Source organism: Marmota monax, unplaced genomic scaffold (genome assembly GCF_021218885.2).
Source record: "Marmota monax isolate L192 unplaced genomic scaffold, Marmota_monax_Labrador192_F-V1.1 WCK01_AAM20220418_F8-fsc00607, whole genome shotgun sequence".
Classification (NCBI taxonomy): Eukaryota; Metazoa; Chordata; class Mammalia; order Rodentia; family Sciuridae; genus Marmota; species Marmota monax.
This window is the reverse complement of record NW_026693492.1, coordinates 220,130-226,086: the sequence shown is the minus strand read 5'-3', so window position 1 is coordinate 226,086 and position 5,957 is coordinate 220,130. Positions and strand designations below refer to the sequence as shown.

General features: G+C 37.7%; 1 pseudogene; it reads right to left on the bottom strand.

Moving 5' to 3' along the window:
• Positions 1-4,781: 4,781 nt before the first annotated feature.
• LOC124102092 (olfactory receptor 2H1-like) lies at positions 4,782-5,720 on the bottom strand (annotated as a pseudogene).
• Positions 5,721-5,957: the final 237 nt, after the last annotated feature.

Below are 5,957 nucleotides of genomic sequence, written 5' to 3'. Positions count from 1 at the left end.
TAAATAAAAAAAGTGAAAATCAACAAAGGGAGGAATTACACTAAAGGAACAGTTAATCAGAGAAGAAAATAATTCCAATTTATAAACCAGAAATAAACTCAAATGACTGGGAACACAAATCATATCTCAATAATAACCCTAAACATTAATGACCTAAACTCATAAATCAAAAGACATAGACAGGCAGAATAGATTAAAAAATAAGACCCAACAATATGCTGTTTCCAAAAGACTCACCTTTTAGGCAAAGATGTAAAGAGACTAAAGGTGAAAGAATGGGAAAAAATATATCACTCACATGAATTCTTCTATCTTCATATCACGTAAAGTGATATTCAAGCCAAAGTTAATCAGAAGGGACCAAGAAGTAACCTTTCATATTGCTTAAGGAAATTATACATCAGCAAGACATGACAATCATAAATATTTATGCCCCAAACAATGAAGCATCAGCCTACATGAAACAAACCCTCCTCAATTTCCAGAATCAAATAGACCACAACATAATAATACTGGGTGGCTTTAATACAACTCTCTCACTACTGGATAGATCTTCTGAACAAAAACTAAACATAGGAGCTAAAGAACTAAATACTACAATCAATAATTTAGACTTAACAGATTTATATAGAATATTTTATCCATCAATGACATAATACACTTTTTGCTCAATAGCATAGGGATCCTTCTCTAATATGTACCATGCTGTGTCAGCTATCACATATGTTGGCATACAATTGTAATATTGCCTTAATTTATTTTAACATCTATAGGGTTATTTTGATAACTCCTTTTCCATTGATATTAATTTATGTGTTTTTTCTTCCTACTACTTAATTTGAAAATAAGTTGATTATTTTTCTAGTTTCTTTCTGATACAAATACTTTAAGTTCATGTGAGTACTGTTTGATCTCACAAATCCTGATATTTTAAGCTTTTATTATCATTTAGATGAAAGCACTTTTTATTTATTCTTGTGTTTTCTTCCTTGACTTCAGAGACATTTATAACTGTCCCATTTAATTTTGAAATAGTTGATGTGGGGGTGGCCTTTTATATATCTTAAGGTGATTGATTTCTAGTGAAATAAATCATGCAGGAACCACAGTCTGCATGATTTTTAATTAAAAAAAAATTAAAGAAAAAATAAATGACTGAAATAACTGTCTCCCAAATTGTCAAGTGAATTATAACTTCAACAGAGAACACATGGAATGTGGCCTTTGAATTGCCTGTATAAATGCCCCTTATTCCTTCTGATGGTCAGAATCACAGCATTTGGGACAGGAGACCCCTGTGTTTCTCCTTTGTTAGAAAAGCAATAAACTGTCTTTTTCCTTTTTCCTCAAAACTGTGTCCTTGTTATTGGATTGGCATCAGGAACAAGTATTGAGCTTCCGGCAACATATCTTCATATATTTGATCTTATGCCATATGCCTCTGTGCCTCTGTTCATTTTTCTCCAGTCTTTTTTCCCCTTTTCATACTGTATAATTTCTATTTATCAATCTTCAAGTTCATGAATTCTTTCTTGTCACCTCAGCTCTGTTTTTGAGATACTTAATTTTCTTTTGACTCAGTTTTAATATTTTCAGCTCTTGCATTTATACTTTTTTCTTTTTACAGATTATATCTCTTTGCTGATATTTTCTATTTAGACTTTTTATTTAATGTAAGAGTTTTACTTTGTTGCCCAGGCTGGGCTCAAACTCATAATCCTCCAGTCTCAGCCTTCTGAGTACCCGGGATTGCAGGCACTCATTACTGCATTATTTAATATAATTCTGTCCATCTATGCTCTAATCACTCAAATATTTTATTTATATTATTATAAGTGGCTTCTCTCATTATAGAACTTTATAGAAAGATCCATTGAATACATACATGCTTCTGTGTTTGGTTTCTTGCACCCTGTACTACATTGTCTACATTCATCTATGCTGCTTTGTGAATCAATCGTTCATTCATTTATCTTACTCCTGAGAACTGTTATGCTGGTTAAGTATACACAAATTGTTTACTTGTATTCTGTTGATGAATAATTGATTCTGTTATCTTAAAGTATGCCTCCCTCAATTTTCTGGCATTACTTCAAGGACAAGATAGAGCCTGCTTCTCTTACTTTCAAGTGTACATTGCACCTAATGACTCACTTTTAACAAACAGAATGTGGCAGAAATGATGGTGTGTGACATCTAAGCCTAGGTCATAAGTACCATTGTGACTTGTACCTGTCCTCTCTCTTGGATCTTCAGTCAGGGGAAACTATCCAAGCAGTGGCTACAGAGGTGCATTGCGGGGGTGGGGGTGTGTGGAAACTAAGGTTCTCCAAAGGAAATAAGCAACAAGTGACTGGGACATATGTAAGATGAACATTTAGTCTCATCCAAATCATGTGTGGAGGGCAATTGGCTGACATCTTGACTATAGACTTAGAGAAACCTAAGCTGGAATCACTAACTGTTCAGCTGCTTCTGAGTCTCACAGAAAACAGGAGGTCATCTCCCAAGAAACCCATAGAAATTGGGAGACAATATGTGTTGTTTAAAGCCATTAAGTTTTGGGGGGAATTTTTTTTATGCAGCAATAGATGGATGGTTAGATGATTTACTGCTTTTACTGTTACAAGTAAATCTGCTATGAATTTTCATGTACAAGTCTTTTGTGATCATATATTCTCATTTCCTTTTGTTAAGTACCTATGAGTAGACTTTGTGTGTGTCACATGGTAGCCATTTTTGTGAGTGAGAAGTGATATCTCAATTTTAATTTTACTTTAATAAAATTTGTAAATCTCAGGTATACAACATGATATATATGATATACATAATTATATACATATGGTATATTATGCATGTAATATATAATATATGATCACTATATATTATTATATATAATATACAGACAATTATATAAACAAGCTGTGAATCGATTTTATATATATATATATATATATATATATATATATATATATATATATGATTAGTATGGAAAACAATATATCTGCTTATCTAATAGGAACAACGTCTTCACTGAAGCATCCTCTTAAGCATCATATAGCCAACATGATGATTTCCTTATCATTCTGGGCTTCTTCGTAGAGAAGAGAAAAATATTATAATTAAAATATAGTAACATGTTGTTAAACCATGGGAAGATGTTTGGAAAAATTAATCATTAGATATTTTCATCATTATGTGAACATCATAGAGTTTATTTATACAAATATGACTAACACATATCTAGCAGATAAAATCTGTGGGATCACTATTATATAGGTGGTTCATTGTTGACCCCAAAATCAATATGCAGCATACAACTGTCGAAAGCTTTCCTCCTAATATTCCTCTTTTATTATAATCTAATGAAAACTTCTATTGGTGATTATAGTATGACAGTAACTGTTTTCATCAGATTGACAGGATGCCAATTCTATCATTTTTTTTTTTTTTTTGGTACTGGGGATTGAACTCAGGGGGATTCAACTCCTGAGCCACATCCCCAGCCCTATTCTGTATTTTATTTAAAGACAGGGTGTCACTGAGTTGCTTAGAGCCTCTCTGTTGCTGATGCTGGCTTTGCATTAGCAATCTTTCTGCCCTCAGCCTCCTAAGCCCCTGGGATTACTGGTGTGCATCACCTTGCCCAGCTTCTATATTGGTTTTTAACGAAAACAATTGCATGTAGTTGTATGAGGTGATGGATTTGGTTGAGTTTTAGTTCCTCTTCCCTGTGGCTATTACTTGAAGGATAAAAGAAGAAAAGGAAGGCAGAAGAGGATCAACAAAAGAAGGAGAGTAGAGACAAATGATCTTGAAGAGGAAGGAAAGAAGACATATAATGAATTGAGTGCTCATGTCCCCTCAAAATTTCTAAGTTGAGCCTAGGTGTGCTGGTGCATGCTTTAATGCCAGCAATTTGAGAGGCTGAGGCAGGAGAATTGCAAGTTCAAAGCTGGCCTAAGCAATTTAGCAAGGCCTAAGGCAACGTAGTAATACCCTGTCTCAAAATAGAAAAAGAGCTGGGGATGTAGCTCAGTGGTAGAGCAGCATAGATTCAATCTTCAGTATCAAAATTAAAAAGAATATCAATGGAACAAAAGTGGACCAGGTGACTGCAGCAGTGTTGTGGGATACCCTTTGCTGAGGAAATAATTCTGGAATGGAGCCAGGTCTCATGAAATTCTATATCTCAAATATATCTCAAATAAAGTATGCCTCAAGCTACATTTCAACCTGTAAAGCATTAGGAAATGTCTCATGACAGCCTCCCAGGGGAGTTAGGAAGAGAATGAGAGATGGTCTTGAGGCAAGTCCTAGCAATCTGCACATCTTCTCATACTCTGTGGGAATTAAAAGCATCCTTCTAAGTCTCAGATTAGCTGTGGCTCAAGCATTTGCTTGCATGGCCCACGTAAATATGTGTAAGGTTCTAGAATGCCATGATGAACTGGTTCTCCTACAGTGATGTGATAAATGCAGAGAGATGACAGAGTGAAAAATGGGCATGATACCTTTAGGGAATCTGTAGAAGGGAAGGCAGTAGAGAGAGGATGGAGAAGAGAGGAAATATTAAACACTGATGGTAAAGATCACTGAATTTAAGATGCTTTATGGAGATATTTGTCTTCTCTTCATTGAACCTCTGTCTCTCTCTCACATACCACATGCTTATGCTTAGCCTGTACACTGGCTCAGGCAAGTGGCTTGGGGAACTTAACAGTCTTATAAATCATGAAGAAGGTCTCTTGACTTAGAAGTGTACTTTAAGCAGCTCACCCTCAGCTCTCCCTGGAATCACCTTCTTTCCCCAGCAACCTCCTGAATGCCCTCTTTACCTCCTTGTTCCTCAGGGTGTATATGAGTGGGTTAAGTGAAGGAGTACCCACTGCATAGAAGAGGCCAAAGAACTTGCCCCTCTTTTGGGCATATGGATTTTTGGGCTGGAGGTAGACAGCAATGACCGAGCTGTAGAAGATAGTGACAACCATAAGATGGGACGAGCAGGTCCCTAAAGGTCTTTTCCATGCGTGGGCAGAGTTAATCCTCAGCACTGCCTGGGCAATGGCACTGTAAGAGACAAGGATGAGGCTGAGAGGAACCACCACAAAGATGACACTGGACACAGCTAACTGGATTTCATTGTAGGTGGTGTCTCCACAGGATAGTCTAATCAGAGAAGGAACTTCACACAAAAAGTCATCTATCTGCCGGTGGGGACAGAAGGGCAGGTGAAGAGTAGGTGGTGTCTGGACTATGGATTGGGCCAGACCCATAACCCAGGCCACAGCTGCCAGTTGCCTGCATAGTCAGGGGTGGATGATGGTGGCATAGTGAAGGGGCTGGCAGACAGCCACATAGCAGTCAAAGGCTATCACTGTCAGGAGGATGCACTCAGTTGTTCCTAGGGACAGAAAGATGAAGAGCTGGATGAAGCAGCCCAGGAAGCTGATGGTCTTCTTGGGGCCCCAGAGGTTGACCAGCATCTGGGGGACAAAACTTGTGGTGAAGCAGAGGTCCAAGAAGGAGAGGTTGGAGAGGAAGAAGTACATTGGAGAGTGGAGCCTGGGGTCCAGCACCAACAGCAGGATGATGAGTGTGTTGCCCACCAAGGTGAGGAGGTAGGAAGTTAAGACAACCACAAAGAGAATCCTTTCCAGCCCTGGGTATTCAGAGAAGCTCAGAAGGAGGAATCCCAATGGGAAGCTTTGGTTGACCATGGCCTATTCCTATTCAGAATTAGAACGATAAGATTATCAGATGAATGAGCTCCAACCTGTTTTGTAAAAAGTCAACTCAGATACTTGTCCTGTCATTAAGTGGACATTTCTTCCCTCCTGCTCTCCCAGGCTTCCATTCCCAGCACATCACAATCCAGCATCTCTGTTCCCTTGTTCTTCCTGGTCAAACCTTATCTTGTTGGAGGACAGAAAGCAGCAATATGGTAGTAATGGTTG